This window comes from Pseudophryne corroboree, assembly GCF_028390025.1.
Source record: "Pseudophryne corroboree isolate aPseCor3 chromosome 3 unlocalized genomic scaffold, aPseCor3.hap2 SUPER_3_unloc_99, whole genome shotgun sequence".
Taxonomy (NCBI): Eukaryota; Metazoa; Chordata; class Amphibia; order Anura; family Myobatrachidae; genus Pseudophryne; species Pseudophryne corroboree.
In genome coordinates this window covers 132713-151810 of record NW_026967595.1, presented here as the reverse complement: position 1 = coordinate 151810, position 19098 = coordinate 132713, and the positions used below count along the sequence as shown (strand labels likewise).

General features: G+C 49.0%; 1 protein-coding gene across 1 annotated transcript in view; it reads right to left on the bottom strand.

Moving 5' to 3' along the window:
- The window catches only part of LOC134984939 (uncharacterized), a 45078-nt gene extending 40255 nt beyond the window's left edge, over positions 1 to 4823 (bottom strand). The window contains exon 1 of the mRNA XM_063950392.1: positions 4749 to 4823. The gene's annotated coding sequence lies outside the window, so the exon portion shown is untranslated. The remainder of the gene's footprint in view (positions 1 to 4748) is intronic.
- Positions 4824 to 19098: the final 14275 nt, after the last annotated feature.

The window sequence follows — 19098 nt, the reverse complement described above, 5'->3', positions numbered from 1 at the left end:
GTAGGCTGAGAGACACAGAGTGAACGGGGTGACAGCAGGCTGAGAGACACAGAGTGAACGGCGGTGACAGCAGGCTGAGAGACACAGAGTGAACGGGGTGACAGCAGGCTGAGAGACTCAGTAAAGGGAGCAGGCAGAGAGACACATAGTGAACAGGGTGACAGCAGGCAAAGAGACACAGAGTGAATGGGGTGACAGCAGGCAGAGAAACACAGAGTGAACGGGGTGACAGCAGGCTGAGAGACACAGAGTGAACGGGGTGACAGCAGGCTGAGAGACACAGTAAAGGGAGCAGGCAGAGAGACACAGAGTGAACGGGGTGACAGCAGGCTGAGAGACACAGTAAAGGGAGCAGGCAGAGAGACACAGTAAAGGGAGCAGGCAGAGAGACACAGAGTGACCGGGGTGACAGCAGGCTGAGAGACACAGTAAAGGGAGCAGGCAGAGAGACACATAGTGAACAGGGTGACAGCAGGCAAAGAGACACAGAGTGAATGGGGTGACAGCAGGCAGAGAGACACAGAGTGAACGGGGTGACAGTAGGCTGAGAGACACAGAGTGAACGGGGGTGACAGTAGGCTGAGAGACACAGAGTGAACGGGGTGACAGCAGGCTGAGACACACAGAGTGAACGGGGTGACAGCAGGCTGAGAGACACAGTAAAGGGGGCAGGCTGAAAGACAGAGTGAACGGGGGTGACAGCAGGCTGAGAGACACAGATATAAAGGGGACAGGCTGATAGTAGCATGAGGGAGATGACGTATATGGCAGGCGTGATACGACGGTGTGGGTGAGAGACTCAGGGGAGGGGAGATGGTGTGACTGAGGGAGGCAGGGGAGAAGATGATGGTGTCTCTGGGAGACGCAGGGGGTAGAAGGTGACACAGGTGGCATGAATCTGGCTTAATCTCCGTTATATAACGATGACTTTGGTTATATTCCTACACAAACAAGCATCTTCCGTACCATGAGATTTCCTACATGAATAGTGAATACCGACCGAAGATGCTGTCTCACCAGAGAGGATACATTTGTTCAGAGGTTCCCCATAGCGAGAAACCACCATATATGTGCTCAGAGAGACTAAACATGGGGGAGTATCATCTTCATATGCCACCATTATCTGTGGCCACGCCCCATTGGGCAGTGGGGCGCACCACACAGTACCACTAAGAATTATTTTCTGCTTGCACCACTGTACATAATGCCCCCACTAATGACAGATACACATAATGCCCCAGTATAGTGCCAGTCACACATAATAACCCCTAGTAGTGCCAGATACACATAATGCCCCTTGTAGTGTCAGGTACACATAATACCCCTACTAGTGCCAGGTACACCTAATTCCCCTAGTAGTGCCATGTACACATAATTCCCCTAGTAGTGCCAGGTACACATAATTCTCCTAGTAGTGCCATGTACACATAATTCCCCTGGTAGTGCCATGTACACTTAATACCCCTAGTAGTGCCATGTACACTTAATACCCCTAGTAGTGCCAAATACACATAATTCTGCAAGTAGTGTCAGATACACATAATTCCTCTAGTAGTGCCAGGTACACATAATACCCTTCGTAGTGCCAAATACACATAATACCCCTCATAGTAACACATAATTGCCCTAGTAGTGTCAGGTACACATAACTCCTCTTGTAGTGCCAGGTACACATAATCCCCCTAGTAGTGCCAGGTACACATAAATCCCTTAGTAGTGCCAGGTACACATAAATCCCTTAGTAGTGCCAGGTACACATAATTCCCCTAGTAGTGCCAGGTACACATAATTCCTCTAGTAGTGCCAGGTAGACATAATGCCCCTAGTAGTGCCAGATACACATAATGCCCCTAGTAGTGCCAGATACACATAATTTCTCTATTAGTGCCAGATACACATTATAAGTATTAATAAGTGTAATAAGCGACAAAGGACAGAGCGCGCTGTGTTTCCGGATAAGTGACTTGGGGGGAGATCATGTCAAACAAATCTTATTGACTTTTTTGATTGTGTGGCTAAAGTGATGGATAAAGGTGGAGCCATGGATATAGCTTATCTAGACTTTAGTAAGGCTTTTGACACAGTTCCACATCGCAGACTGCTAAATAAACTTGAAAGTTTGGGATTGGATATTAGGATTATTGAATGGATAAGATCTTGGTTGAAGGATAGAAAACAGAGAGTTGTGGTAAATGGAGTGCATTCACAGGAGGGAAATGTTACCAGTGGAGTACCCCAGGGATCTGTACTTGGACCAGTGCTTTTTAATATCTTTATTGGTGACATTGCAAATGGCATTAAAGGGAAAGTATGCCTTTTTGCAGATGACACAAAAGGTATCCAACAGGGTAGACACACCAGGTGGGGTAAAACAAATGATTGAGGCTCTAGGTCATGGGTCTTCAACCTGTGGCCCTCCAGCTGCTGTGGAACTACACATCCCAGCATGCCCTGCCTCGGTTTTAGCATACCTTAATAGCAAAACTGTGTCAGGGCATGCTGGCATGTGTAGTTTCACAACAGCTGGAGGGCCACAGGTTGAAGACCCATGATCTAGGTAGACTAGAGGAATGGTCAAGAGTCTGGCAATTACAGTTTAATGCCAAAAAATGCAAAATCATGCACTTGGGTCTCAAAAATCCTAAAGCTAAATACAGTATTAATGGCACTATACTGGAAACTACTGAGGAGGAAAGGGATCTAGGAGTCACTATTTCAAATGACTTAAAAGCAGGTAAGCAATGTAACAAGGCAATGAGGAAGGCTAGTCAGATGCTTGGCTGCATTGGGAGAGGAATCAGCAGCAGAAAGAAAGAAGTAATAATGCCACTGTATAGGTCATTGGTACGGCCTCATCTAGAATACTGTATTCAGTTCTGGAGGCCATATCTTCAAAAGGATATTAATACATTAGAAACTGTACAAGGGAGGGCAACTAAAATGGTGCATGGCCTACATCACAAAACATACCCAGAAAGACTAAGAAATCTCAATATGTATAGTTTGGAGCAGAGAAGGGAAAGGGGGGACATGATAGAAACTTTCAAATATATGAAGGGTTTTAACAAAGTCCAGGAGGGAAACATTCTCCAAATGAAGAGAAGCAATAGGACACGAGGACATGCACTGAGACTGGAGGGGGGGTTCAGGGGAAATTTGCAGAAAAATTATTTCACAGAAAGGGTAGTGGACAAGTGGAATAGCCTCCCATCAGAGGTGGTAGAGGCTAAGACAGTAGAGCAATTTAAACATGCATGGGATAGACATAAGGATATCCTTACAAAGAAATAAGGATCAAATAAGGTTAGTGATAAAAAAAAAAAAAAATAAGGGGCAGACTAGATGGGCCAAGTGGTTCTTACCTGCCGACAAATTCTATGTTTCTATGACTTTCTGTGTATAATACACACTAGATACTGAGACTCATTCCCCATTATAAGGGTGAGAGGCCGACTATCCGTTGACCCCTGGCCCCCGGCGAGATTCCCCAATAACTTGAAACCACAACGATCTTGGGCAAACTTGGTCACAGCTTTATTGAAAACACACCAATACAGAATAAAATCGCAGGGCAAGGAAAGAATGAGTGAGCAAGGCTCCTATAACCATGTTCGTAAAAATGGGTAGAGGCGTGCCCGGCCAAACCGCGTGGGCGCGCCACATCCACCCCGGATACCTATGGGTGAAGGCGTGCTCAGCTCAACCTTGTGGGCACGCCGCATCCCGCCCCCCCCCCCCCCCCCGCCTACCAGTGTATGTGGGTGCGTTCGGACAAACCTAGTAGGCGCGCAACATCTGCCCCACCTGGGGACCCCGACACCATGTGCATACCACCTTGAACTGGCACGCAGCCTGTGTGACCCAACCGTCCCAAGTCGGAGCCAGGCGTGCGGCCTGGTGAATATGACTGGCCGTCTGCCATCCCCTTACGTAACATTCCATACCATGCCTTGCTCACCACTTTCCCCACGCCGCTCACAAAGACTGTGACAATTTTTCGATCACCGCACTGATCGTAACCAGATAACATTCCAGTAATAACGCGTTACCCAATAACAGCTCTTGCATTTACCTCTTATTTAATGTTTTTGGGGTTTTTTTTAAACGTGACCTCAACCACAACATTTTAAACACACATCACAATAAATTACCCCTCACCTGCTTACACCGCAATATGGTTCTTCGCAGAAGAAAGGCTTGGTATAGCCTCCGGCTGGGTAGGTGGGCAACCTTACCGGTAAGAAGTGCCTCCTCTCCCGCCTGCTGCTCCTTAGGAATGCTGCACCAGTATTGCCCCCCTGCCCACGACCGCGCTGCCCCACTGGCCCGCTGGCTACCCCAGGTGTCAAAACGGGGATGAGCTCACTTGCCCGGCCCCCTGCCTTTCCCGCCGCCAGCCACGCACCCCCTCGCGGCCCTCCCCCTTTAACCGGCTTCGGTGGCCATTTTGGCGTCCTTTGCCCCTATTACACAGAGTATAAATGTCACCATCACTCTCCTCCCTATACACATACATATTACACACATAGCTCCCATTCATTCATACATACATACATATATACTCACAGAGGGGTGTGCTGCCCTATATCCTCACCCCTGCTACACAGCCCATAATGCTGCACCACAGGCTGCTCCAGCTGCACTATAACAAGGCAACAGAGGCTGCTCCCCCTGTAGTACAGCAACCTGACACCAGAGCTGCTCAGCCTATAGAATAATAATAATAATAATAATAATAATATCATTACCTGCTGCCAGACACAGCAATGGCTGCTCTCTGCTCCTGCTGCCTTGTGGGACAGATAGAAGGAAGGCGGAGCTCAGACCAGCGGAAAATGGACGCCGCTCCTGACGTCACTACACGGCCAGGGAACCTATTGCTGCTGCCAGATTGGTCTACAAGAAAATGGCCGCCGGCCTCCTCCACTGAGGACATCTAAGGCTATACTCATTACAGAGGGAGGTGTGGCCGGGGTGTTGGACGGGAGGGGCCAGTCACCAAGAGGTAGCCTGTGCCAATCACGCCCTATTTCCGGCCTGTGCGTTCCAACTGTCGGCCCGTGCGTTCCACATACACAGGAAGTGAGTTTTTTCAGGTCCGTTAGGCTACGTGGTTCTAACATCTACCCGGCCAGTCTCCGTCAAGATCAGGTAATGGCGTCTTACTATACAGGGTGAACAGTCTGTGGTGTCCTGTTATTATTATTATACAGGAGGAGCAGCCTCTGGTGTCCTGTTATTATTGTTATACAGGGGGAGCAGCCTGTGGTGTCCTGTAATTATTGTTATACAGGGGGAGCAGCCTGTGGTGTCCTGTTATTATTATTATACAGGGGCAGTGGCCTGTGGTGTTCTGTTATTATTATTATTATGCAGGAGGAGCGGCCTGTGGTGTTCTGTTATTATTATTATACAGGAGGAGCGGCCTGTGGTGTCCTGCCAATATTATTTTCTCTGACGTCCTAAGTGGATGCTGGGACTCCGTCAGGACCATGGGGATTAGCGGCTCCGCAGGAGACAGGGCACAAAAGTAAAGCTTTATGATCAGGTGGTGTGTACTGGCTCCTCCCCCTATGACCCTCCTCCAAGCCTCAGTTAGGTTTTTGTGCCCGTCCGAGCAGGGTGCAATCTAGGTGGCTCTCCTAAAGAGCTGCTTAGAAAAAGTTATTAGGTTTTTTATTTTCAGTGAGTCCTGCTGGCAACAGGCTCACTGCATCGAGGGACTTAGGGGAGAAGAAGTGAACTCACCTGCGTGCAGGATGGATTGGCTTCTTAGGCTACTGGACACCATTAGCTCCAGAGGGATCGAACACAGGCCCAGCCATGGAGTCCGGTTCCAGAGCCGCGCCGCCGACCCCCTTGCAGATGCCGAAGAGTGAAGAGGTCCAGAAACCGGCGGCAGAAGACTTTTCAGTCTTCATGAGGTAGCGCACAGCACTGCAGCTGTGCGCCATTGTTGTCAGCACACTTCACACCAGCGGTCACTGAGGGTGCAGGGCGCTGGGGGGGGCGCCCTGGGCAGCAATGATATACCTTTTTTTCTGGCTAAAGATACATCACATATAGCCCCTGGGGCTATATGGATGTATTTAACCCCTGCCAGGTCTCAGGAAAACCGGGAGAAGAGCCCGCCGAAATAGGGGGCGGGGCCTATCTCCTCAGCACACAGCGCCATTTTCCTACACAGCTCCGCTGCTAGGAAGGCTCCCAGGCTCTCCCCTGCACTGCACTACAGAAACAGGGTAAAAAATACAGAGAGGGGGGGCATTTTTTGGCGATATTATATATATTTAAGCAGCTATAAAGGAAACAACACTTCCGTAGGGTTGTTCCTATATATTTATAGCGCTTGGGTGTGTGCTGGCAAACTCTCCCTCTGTCTCCCCAAAGGGCTAGTGGGGTCCTGTCTTCGATAAGAGCATTCCCTGTGTGTCTGCTGTGTGTCGACATGTATGAGGACGATGTTGGTGTGGAGGCGGAGCAATTGCCGGTAATGGTGATGTCACCCCCTAGGGAGTCGACACCGGAATGGATGGCTTTGTTTATGGAATTACGTGATAATGTCAGCACGCTACAAAAGTCGGTTGACGACATGAGACGGCCGGCAAACCAGTTAGTACCTGTCCAGGCGTCTCAAGCACCGTCAGGGGCTGTAAAACGCCCTTTACCTCAGTCGGTCGACACAGGTACCGACACGGACACCGAATCTAGTGTCGACGGTGAAGAAACAAACGTATTTTCCAGTAGGGCCACACGTTATATGATCACGGCAATGAAGGAGGCTTTGCATATCTCTGATACTGCAAGTACCACTAAAAGGGGTATTATGTGGGGTGCGAAAAAACTACCTGTAGTTTTTCCAGAATCAGAGGAATTGAATGACGTGTGTGATGAAGCGTGGGTTACCCCCGATAGAAAACTGCTAATTTCAAAGAAGTTATTGGCATTATACCCTTTCCCGCCAGAGGTTAGGGCGCGTTGGGAAACACCCCCTAGGGTGGATAAGGCACTCACACGCTTATCAAAACAAGTGGCGTTACCGTCTCCTGAAACGGCCGCCCTCAAGGATCCAGCTGATAGGAGGCTGGAAACTACCCTGAAAAGTATATACACACATACTGGTGTTATACTGCGACCAGCCATCGCCTCAGCATGGATGTGCAGTGCTGGGGTGGCTTGGTCGGATTCCCTGACTGAAAATATTGATACCCTGGATAGGGACAGTATTTTATTGACTATAGAGCAATTAAAGGATGCTTTTCTTTATATGCGAGATGCTCAGAGGGATATTTGCACTCTGGCATCGAGAGTAAGTGCGATGTCCATATCTGCCAGAAGAAGTTTATGGACGCGACAGTGGTCAGGTGATGCGGATTCCAAACGGCATTTGGAAGTATTGCCGTATAAAGGGGAGGAATTATATGGGGTCGGTCTATCGGATTTGGTGGCCACGGCAACAGCCGGGAAATCCACCTTTTTACCTCGGGTCCCCTCCCAACAGAAAAAGACACCGTCTTTTCAGCCGCAGTCCTTTCGTTCCTATAAGAACAAGCGGGCAAAAGGACAGTCATATCTGCCCCGAGGCAAAGGAAAGGGTAAGAGAGTGCAGCAAGCAGCTCCCTCCCAGGTGCAGAAGCCCTCCCCGGCTTCTGCAAAGCCCTCAGCATGACGCTGGGGCTTTACAAGCGGACTCAGGGGCGGTGGGGGGTCGACTCAAGAATTTCAGCGCACAATGGGCTCACTCACAAGTGGACCCCTGGATCCTGCAGGTAGTATCTCAGGGTTACAGGTTGGAATTCGAGAAGTCTCCCCCTCGCCGGTTCCTAAAGTCTGCTTTGCCAACGTCTCCCTCAGACAGGGCGACGGTATTGGAAGCCATTCACAAGCTGTATTCTCAGCAGGTGATAGTCAAGATACCCCTCCTACAACAGGGAAAGGGGTATTATTCCACACTATTTGTGGTACCGAAGCCGGACGGCTCGGTAAGACCTATTCTAAATCTGAAATCTTTGAACTTGTACATACAAAAATTCAAGTTCAAGATGGAGTCACTCAGAGTAGTGATAGCGAATCTGGAAGAAGGGGACTTTATGGTGTCCCTGGACATCAAGGATGCTTACCTGCATGTCCCAATTTGCCCTTCACACCAAGGGTACCTCAGGTTCGTGGTGCAAAACTGTCATTATCAGTTTCAGACGCTGCCGTTTGGATTGTCCACGGCACCTCGGGTCTTTACCAAGGTAATGGCCGAAATGATGATTCTTCTGCGAAGAAAAGGCGTATTAATTATCCCTTACTTGGACGATCTCCTGATAAGGGCAAGGTCCAGAGAACAGCTGGAGGTCGGAGTAGCACTAACCCAAGTAGTGCTTCAACAGCACGGGTGGATTCTGAATTTTCCAAAATCTCAATTGACCCCGACGACACGTCTGCTGTTCCTGGGAATGATTCTGGACACTGTTCAGAAAAAGGTGTTTCTTCCGGAGGAGAAAGCCAGGGAGTTATCCGAACTTGTCAGGAACCTCCTAAAACCAGGAAAAGTGTCTGTGCATCAATGCACAAGAGTCCTTGGAAAAATGGTGGCTTCTTACGAAGCGATTCCATTCGGCAGATTCCACGCACAAATTTTTCAGTGGGATCTGCTGGACAAATGGTCCGGATCGCATCTGCAGATGCATCAGCGGATAACCTTGTCTCCAAGGACAAGGGTGTCTCTTCTGTGGTGGTTGCAGAGTGCTCATCTGTTAGAGGGCCGCAGATTCGGCATACAGGACTGGGTCCTAGTGACCACGGATGCCAGTCTGAGAGGCTGGGGAGCAGTCACACAGGGAAGAAACTTCCAGGGAGTGTGGTCAAGCTTGGAGACGTCTCTTCACATAAATATACTGGAGCTAAGAGCGATTTACAATGCTCTAAGCCTGGCAAAACCTCTGCTTCAGGGTCAGCCGGTGTTGATCCAGTCGGACAACATCACCGCAGTCGCCCACGTAAACAGACAGGGCGGCACAAGAAGCAGGAGGGCAATGGCAGAAGCTGCAAGGATTCTTCGCTGGGCGGAAAATCATGTGATAGCACTGTCAGCAGTGTTCATTCCGGGAGTGGACAACTGGGAAGCGGACTTCCTCAGCAGACACGACCTACACCCGGGAGAGTGGGGACTTCATCCAGAAGTCTTCCACATGATTGTGAACCGTTGGGAAAAACCAAAGGTGGATATGATGGCGTCCCGCCTCAACAAAAAACTGGACAGGTATTGCGCCAGGTCAAGAGACCCTCAGGCAATAGCTGTGGACGCTCTTGTAACACCGTGGGTGTACCAGTCAGTGTAAGTGTTTCCTCCTCTGCCTCTCATACCAAAGGTACTGAGAATTATACGGCAAAGGGGAGTAAGAACAATACTCGTGGCTCCGGATTGGCCAAGAAGGACTTGGTACCCGGAACTTCAAGAGATGCTCACGGAAGATCCGTGGCCTCTACCTCTAAGAAGGGATCTGCTTCAGCAGGGACCTTGTCTATTCCAAGACTTGCCGCGGTTGCGTTTGACGGCATGGCGGTTGAACGCCGGATTCTAAGGGAAAAAGGCATTCCAGAGGAAGTCATTCCTACTCTAATTAAGGCCAGGAAGGAAGTGACCGCACAACATTATCACCGCATTTGGAGAAAATATGTTGCGTGGTGTGAGGCCAGGAAGGCCCCGACGGAGGAATTTCAACTGGGTCGATTACTGAATTTCCTGCAAACAGGATTGTCTATGGGCCTCAAATTGGGGTCCATTAAGGTTCAAATTTGGGCCCTGTCGATTTTCTTCCAGAAAGAATTGGCTTCAGTTCCTGAAGTCCAGACTTTTGTCAAAGGAGTACTACATATACAGCCCCCGGTGGTACCTCCAGTGGCACCGTGGGATCTCAATGTAGTTTTGGATTTTCTCAAATCCCATTGGTTTGAGCCACTCAAATCGGTGGATTTGAAATATCTTACATGGAAAGTAACCATGCTACTGGCCCTGGCTTCAGCCAGGAGAGTATCAGAATTGGCGGCTTTATCGTACAAAAGCCCATATCTGATTTTCCATTCGGACAGGGCAGAACTGCGGACGCGTCCTCAATTTCTCCCTAAAGTGGTTTCAGCGTTTCATTTGAACCAGCCTATTGTGGTGCCTGCGGCTACTAGCGATTTGGAGGACTCCAAGTTGCTGGACGTTGTCAGAGCATTAAAAATATATATTTCAAGGACGGCTGGAGTCAGAAAGTCTGACTCGCTGTTTATACTATATGCACCCAACAAGTTGGGTGTTCCTGCGTCTAAGCAGACGATTGCTCGTTGGATTTGTAGCACAATCCAACTTGCACATTCTGTGGCAGGCCTGCCACAGCCTAAATCTGTAAATGCCCACTCCACCAGGAAGGTGGGCTCATCTTGGGCAGCTGCCCGAGGGGTCTCGGCATTACAACTTTGCCGAGCAGCTACGTGGTCAGGGGAGAACACGTTTGTAAAATTCTACAAATTTGATACCCTGGCTAAGGAGGACCTGGAGTTCTCTCATTCGGTGCTGCAGAGTCATCCGCACTCTCCCGCCCGTTTGGGAGCTTTGGTATAATCCCCATGGTCCTGACGGAGTCCCAGCATCCACTTAGGACGTCAGAGAAAATAAGAATTTACTCACCGGTAATTCTATTTCTCGTAGTCCGTAGTGGATGCTGGGCGCCCATCCCAAGTGCGGATTGTCTGCAATACTTGTACATAGTTATTGTTACAAAAATCGGGTTGTTATTGTTGGAAGCCATCTTTCAGAGGCTCCTCTGTTATCATACTGTTAACTGGGTTCAGATCACAGGTTATATGGTGTGATTGGTGTGGCTGGTATGAGTCTTACCCGGGATTCAAAATCCTTCCTTATTGTGTACGCTCGTCCGGGCACAGTATCCTAACTGAGGCTTGGAGGAGGGTCATAGGGGGAGGAGCCAGTACACACCACCTGATCCTAAAGCTTTACTTTTGTGCCCTGTCTCCTGCGGAGCCGCTAATCCCCATGGTCCTTACGGAGTCCCAGCATCCACTACGGACTACGAGAAATAGAATTACCGGTGAGTAAATTCTTATTATTATTATTATTATTATTATACAGGGGGAGCAGTCTGTGGTGTCCTGCTATTATTATTATTATACAGGGGGAGCAGCCTGTTGTGTCCTGCTATTATTATTATTATTATTATTATACAGGGGGAGCAGCCTGTGGTGTCCTGTTATTATTATTATACAGGGGGAGCAGCCTGTGGTGTCCTGTTATTATTATTATACAGGGGCAGCGGCCTGTGGTGTTCTGTTATTATTATTATACGGGAGGAGCGGCCTGTGGTGTCCTATTATTATTATTATTATTATTATTATTATTATTATACAGGAGGAGCAGCCTGTGGTGTCTTATTGTTGTTGTTATTATACAGGGGCAGCGGCCTGTGGTGCCCTGTTATTATTGTTATTATTATTGTTATTATACAGAGGGAGCGGCCTGTAGTGTCCTGTTATTATTATACAGGGGGAGCGTCCTGTAGTGTCCTGTTTTCTCTAACGTCCTAGAGGATGCTGGGGACTCCGTAAGGACCATGGGGATAGACGGGTTCCGCAGGAGACATGGGCACTTTAAGAAAGACGCTAGTTCTTGGTGTGCACTGGCTCCTCCCTATATGCCCCTCCTCCAAACCTCAGTTTGATACGGTGCCCAGAGGAGATGGGTGCACTGCAGGGAGCTCTCCTGAGTTTCCTGTAAAGAAAGTATTTTGTTAGGTTTTTTATTTTCAGGGAGCACTGCTAGCAACAGACTCCCTGCATCGATGGACTGAGGGGAGAGAAGCAAACCTACTAACTGCGGCTAGGTTGCGCGTCTTAGGCTACTGGACACCATTAGCTCCAGAGGGATCGAACACAGGAACCTAACCTTGGTCGCCCGGAGCCGCGCCGCGCCGCGCCGCCGTCCCCCTCGCAGAGCCAGAAGACAGAAGCCGGTGGGTTGAAGCAAAAAGACGTCAAAATCGGCAGCAGAAGACTCCTGGTAGCGCACAGCACTGCATCGTGGGACTGAGGGGAGAGAAGCAGCCCTACTCTCTGAAGCTAGGTCCTGCTTCTTAGGCTACTGGACATCATTAGATCCAGAGGGATTGGTACGCAGGATCTCACCCTCGTCGTCCGTCCCAGATCCGCGCCGCCATCCCCCTCGCAGAGCCGGAATATAGAAGCCGGTGAGAAGAAAAGAGACTTCAGAGGCGGCAGAAGACTTCATGATCTTCACTGCAGCTGTGCGCCATTGCTCCCATACAGCTCGCATACTCTGGTCACTGTAAGGGTGCAGGGCGCAGGGGGGGCGACCTGGGCAGCAATATAAACCTCGTTTTGGCAAAAATATAACATATATACAGCTGGGCACTGTATATATATGTATGAGCCCCCGCCAATTTTACATTTTAAGCGGGACAGAAGCCCGCCGCCGAGGGGGCGTGGCTGCTCCCTCAGCACTCACCAGCGCCATTTTTTCTCCACAGCACCGCTGAGAGGAAGCTCTCCGGACTCTCCCCTGCTTATACCACGGTAGACAAGAGGGTTGAAAAGAGAGGGGGGGGGGGGGGGGCACATAATTCGGCGCAAAATTACATACAGCAGCGCTACTGGGCAAACATTAAGTTACTGTGTTATTCCTGGGTTATATAGCGCTGGGGTGTGTGCTGGCATACTCTCTCTCTGTCTCTCCAAAGGGCCTTGTGGGGTAACTGTCTTCAGAAAGAGCATCCCCTGTGTGTGGTGTCAGTACGCGTGTGTCGGCATGTCTGAGGAAGAAGTCTATGTTAGAGAGGAGCGGGAATGTGGTGTCTCCGCCGACACCTGACTGGATGGATATGTGGAAGGTTTTAAATGCTAGTGTAAACTCATTGCACAAAAGATTAGACAAGGCTGAAGCTTTGGGACAGTCCGGGTCTCAACCCGTGCCTGATCCTATGTCGCAGGGACCGTCAGGGTCTCATAAGCGCCCACTATCCCAGATTGTTGACACAGATACCGACACGGATACTGACTCCAGTGTCGATTACGATGATGCAAAGTTACAGCCGAAATTAGCAAAATCTATTCGATATACGATTATGGCAATAAAATAAGAATTTACTTACCGATAATTCTATTTCTCGTAGTCCGTAGTGGATGCTGGGGACTCCGTCAGGACCATGGGGAATAGCGGGCTCCGCAGGAGACAGGGCACATCTAAAAAGCTTTTTAGGTCACATGGTGTGTACTGGCTCCTCCCCCTATGACCCTCCTCCAAGCCTCAGTTAGGTACTGTGCCCGGACGAGCGTACACAATAAGGAAGGATCTTGAATCCCGGGTAAGACTCATACCAGCCACACCAATCACACCGTACAACTTGTGATCTGAACCCAGTTAACAGTATGATAACAAAACGAAGTAGCCTCTGAAGAGATGGCTCACAACAATAGTAATAACCCGATTTTTGTAACAATAACTATGTACAAGCATTGCAGACAATCCGCACTTGGGATGGGCGCCCAGCATCCACTACGGACTACGAGAAATAGAATTATCGGTAAGTAAATTCTTATTTTCTCTAACGTCCTAGTGGATGCTGGGGACTCCGTCAGGACCATGGGGATTATACCAAAGCTCCCAAACGGGCGGGAGAGTGCGGATGACTCTGCAGCACCGAATGAGAGAACTCCAGGTCCTCTTTAGCCAGAGTATCAAATTTGTAATATTTTACAAACGTGTTCTCCCCTGACCACGTAGCTGCTCGGCAAAGTTATTATGCCGAGACTCCTCGGGCAGCTGCCCAGGATGAGGCCACCTTCCTTGTGGAATGGGCATCTACATATTTCGGCTGTGGCAGGCCTGCCACAGAATGTGCAAGCTGAATTGTACTACAAATCCAGCGTACAATAGACTGCTTAGAAGCAGGAGCACCCAGCTTGTTGGGTGCATACAATATAAACAGCAAGTCAGACTTTCTGACTCCCGCCGTCCTAACTATATATATATATATATATATATATATATATATATATATATATATATATATATATATATATATATATATATAATTTTTAGGGCCCTGACAACGTCTAGTAACTTGGAGTCCTCCAAGTCCCCAGTAGCCGCAGGCACCACAATAGGTTGTTTCAGGTGAAAACGCTGACACCCCTTTAGGAAGAAACTGGAGACGAGTCCCAGTTCTGCCCTGTTCAAATGGAAAATTTTAATATGGGCTTTTGTAAAACAAAGCCGCCCATTCTGACAATCGCCTGGCCGAGGCCAGGGCTAACAACATGGTCACTTTCCATGTGAGATATTGGTCAACAGCATGGTCACTTTCCATGTGAGATATTTCAAATCCACAGATTTGAGCGGTTCAAACCAATATGATTTTAAGGAATCCCAACACTATGTTGAGATCTCACGGTGCCCCTAGAGGCACAAAAGAACTGTATATGCAATACACCCTTTACAATCTGGACTTCAGGAACTGAAGTCAATTTTTTCTGGAAGAAAATCTACAGGGCCGAAATTTAAATCTTAATGAACCCCAATTTGAGGCTCAAAACACTCGTGTTTCAGGAAGTGCAGAATCGACCTAGTTGAATTTCCTTCGTGGAGCCTTCCTGGCCTTACCCACGCAACATATTTTCACCACATGTGGTGATGACGTTGTGCGGTCACCTCCTTCCTGGCTTTGACCAAGGTAGGTATGACCTCTTATGGAATGCCTTTTTCCCTTCAGGATCCGGTATTCAACCGCCATGCCGTCAAACGCAGCCGCGGTAAGTCTTGGAAAAGACATGGTACTTGCTGAAGCAAGTCCCTTCTTAGCTCCCCAGGCCCTTAGTCCTCTGAGCATCTCTTGAAGCTCCGGTTACCAAGTCCCTCTTGGCCCATCCGGAGCCACTAGTATAGTTCATACTCCTCTATGTCTTATAATTCTCAATACCTTGGTTATGAGAAACAGAGGAGGGAACACATACACTGACTGGTACACCCACGGTGTTACCAGAACATCCACAGCTATCGCCTGAAGGTCTCATGACCTGGCGGAATACCTGTCCCGTTTTTCGGGCGGGACGCCATCATGTCCACCTTTGGTCTTTGCCAACGGTCCACAATCATGCTGAAAAACTTCCCTATGAAGTTTCCACTCTCCCGGGTGGAGGTCATGCCTGCTGAGGAAGTCTGCTTCCCAGTCGTCCATTCCCGGAAAGAACACTGCTGACAGTGCTATCACATGATTTTCCGCCTAGCGAAAAATCCTTGCAGTTTTGTCACTGCCCTCCTGCTTCTTGTGCCGCCCTTTCTGTTTACGTGGGCGACTGCCGTGATGTTATCCCACTGGATCAATACCGGCTGACCTTGAAGCAGAGGTCTTGCTAAGTTTAGAGCCTTATAAATTTGCTCTAAGCTTATTTATGCAGAGAGAATTCTCCAGACTTAATCACACTTCCCTGGAAATTTTTTCCCTGTGTGACTGTTCTCCAGCCTCTCAGGCTGGCCTCCGTGGTCACCGGCATCCAATCCTGAATGCCAAATCTGCGGCCCTCTAGAAGATGAGCACTCTGTAATCACCACAGGAGAGACACCCTTGTCCTTGGATATAGGGTTATCCGCTGATGCATCTGAGGATGCGATCCGGACCATTTGTCCAGCAGATCCCACCGAAGAGTTCTTGCGGGAAATCTGCCGAATGGAATTGCTTCGTAATAAGCCACCATTTTTACCAGGACTCTTGTGCAATGATGCACTTCCTGGTTTTAGGAGGATCCCGATTAGCTCGGATAACTCCCTGGCTTTCTCCACTGGGAGAAACACGTTTTTCTGGACTGTGTCCAGAATCATCCCTATGAACAGTAGACGTGTCATTGGAAAAAGCTGCGATTTTGGAATATTTAGAATCCACTCGTGCTGTCGTAGAACTACTTAAGATAGTGCTACTCCGACCTCCAACTGTTCTCTGGACCTTGCCCTTATCAGGAAAGCGTCCATGTTTCCTTTTAAGAAAATCATCATTCCGGCCATTACCTTGGTAAAGACCCGGGGCGCCGTGGACAAACCAAACGGCAGCGTCTGAACTGATAGTGACAGTTCTGTACCAGGAACCTGAAGTACCCTTGGTGAGAAGGGCAAATTTGGACCTGTAGGTAAGCGTCCCTGATATCCAGTGACACCATATCGTCCCCTTCTTCCTGGTTCACTATCACTGCTCTGAGTGACTCCATCTTGATTTGAACGCTTGTATGTAAGTGTTCAAATATTTCAGATCTCACCGAGCCGGTTGGCTTCAGTACCACAATATAGTGTAGAATACTACCCCCTTCCATGTTGTAAGAGGGGTACTTTGATTATCACCTGCTGGGAATACAGCCTGTGAATTGTGTGAGGGGAAGATGTCTCGAATTTCCAATGTACACCTGGGATACTACATGTAGGATCCCGGAGTTCCCTTGCGAGTGAGCCCCCTGCGTACTGAAACTCTTGAGATGACCCCCTACCGCACCTGAGTCCGCTTGTACGGCCCCAGCGTTATGCCGCGGACTTGGCAGAAGCTGTGAGGGGCTTCTGTTCCTGGGAATGGGCTGCTTGCTGCAGTCTTCTTCCCTTTCCTCTACCCCTGGGCAGATATGACTGGCCTTTGCCCGCCTGCCCGTATGGGGACGAAAGGACTGAGACTGAAAAGACTGTGTCCTTTTTTGCCGATATGTGATTCGGGGTAACAAAAGGTGGATTTTTCAGCTGTTGCCATGGCCACCAGGTCCGATGGACCGCCCCTTTATACGGCAATACTTCCACATGCCGTCTGGAATCTGCCTCACCTGACCACTGTCGTGTCTTCGTCTGGCAGATATGTACATCACATTTACTCTTGATGCCAGAATGCAAATATCCCTCTGCGCATCACGCATATATAGAAATGCATCCTTAAAATGCTCTATAGTCAATAAAATCTTGTCCCTGTCAAGGGTATCAAAATTTTCAGTCAGGAAATCCGACCAAGCCCCCTCAGCGCTGCACATCCAGGCTGAGGCGATTGCTGGTCGTAGTATAACACCAGTATGTGTATATATACTGTCATGATATTTTTCAGCTTCCTATCAGCTGGCTTCTTGAGGGCGGCCGTATCTAGAGACGGTAACGCCATGTTTTAATAAGCGTGTGAGCGCCTTATCCACCCTAAGGTGTGTTTCCCAACTCGCCCTTACTTCTGGCGGGAAAGGGTATACCGCCCATAACTTTCTATCGGAGGAACCCCACGTATCATCACACACTTCATTTAATTTATCTGATTCAGGCAAAACTACAAGTAGTTTATTCACACCCTACAAAATACCCTTATTTGTGGTACTTGTAGTATCAGAAATATGTAACACCTCCTTCATTGCCCTTAACATGTAACTCGTGGCCCTAAAGGAAAATTACGTATGTTTCTTCACCGTCGACACTGGGGTCAGTGTCCATGTCTGTGTCTGTCGACCGACTGAGGTAAATGGGCGTTTTTACAAGCCCCTGACGGTGTCTGAGACGCCTGGACCGGTACTAATTTGTCCGCCGGCCATCTCATGTCGTCAACCGTCTTGCAGCGTGTTGACATTATCACGTAATTCCATAAGTAGACCATCCATTCCGGTGTCGACTCCCTAGAGAGTGACATCAACATTACAGGCAATTTGCTCCGCCTCCTCACCAACATTTTCCTCATACATGTCGACACACACGTACCGACATACAGCACACACACAGGGAATGCTCTGATAGAGGACAGGACCCACTAGCCCTTTGGGGAGACAGAGGGAGAGTTTGCCAGCACACACCAAAAGCGCTATAATGTATATAACAACCCTAGAAGGTGTTGTTTCTATATATGCGCTCTTAATATATAATTATATCGCCAATTTATGCCCCCCTTCTCTTTTAACCCTGTTTCTGTAGTGCAGTGCAGGGGAGAGTGGGAGCCTTCCTCACCAGCGGAGCTGATCAGGAAAATGGCGCCGTGTGCTGAGGAGAATAAGCTCCGCCCCCTTTTCGGCGGGCTTTTCCTCCCGGTTTTTTAATAACTGGCCTGGGTTAAAATACCTACATATAGCCTTAATGGCTATATGTGATGTATTTATTTGCCAAATAGGTATTTATATTGCTGCCCAGGGCGCCCCCAGCAGCGCCCTGCACCCTCCGTGACCGTGTCAGTGAGCCGTGTGACAACAATGGCGCACAGCTGCAGTGCTGTGCGCTACCTCTCTGAAGACTGTGAAGTCTTCTGCCGCCTGTTTCCGGACCTCCGTTCCGCCGTCTTTCTTCAGCGTCTGTAAGGGTAATCGGCGGCGCGGCTCCGGGACGAACCCCAGGCTGACCTGTGTTCCGACTCCCTCTGGAGCTCAGTGTCCAGTAGCCTAAGACTTCAATCCTCCTGCACGCAGGTGAGTTGCAAGTCTCTCCCCTAAGTCCCTCGTTGCAGTGATCCTGTCGCCAGCAGGAATCACTGATTAGAAACCTAAAAAAAAACTTTACTAAACAGCTCCTTAAGAGAGCCATCCAGTTTGCACCCTTCTCGGACGGGCACAAAAACCTAACTGAGGCTTGGAGGAGGGTCATAGGGGGAGGAGCCAGTACACACCATGTGACCTAAAAAGCTTTTTAGATGTGCCCTGTCTCCTGCGGAGCCCGCTATTCCCCATGGTCCTGACGGAGTCCCCAGCATCCACTAGGACGTTAGAGAAAAGATGTTTTGCACATCACAGAGGAACCCCCTGTCCCTGACAAGTGGGTACATATGTACAAGGGAAAGAAGCCTGAGGTAACCTTTCCCCCCTCACACGAGCTGAACGAGTTATGTGAAAAAGCTTGGGAATCTCTAGATAAAAGACTGCAGATTTCCAAAAGGATTCTTATGGCGTATCCTTTCCCATCAACTGACAGGTTACGATGGGAATCTTCCCCTAGGGCGGACAAAGCATTAACACGCTTATCCAAGAAGGTAGCCCTCCTGTCCCAGTATATGGCTACCCTCAAAGATTCTGCTGACCGCAAACAGGAGATTACCCTGAAGTCCATTTATACAC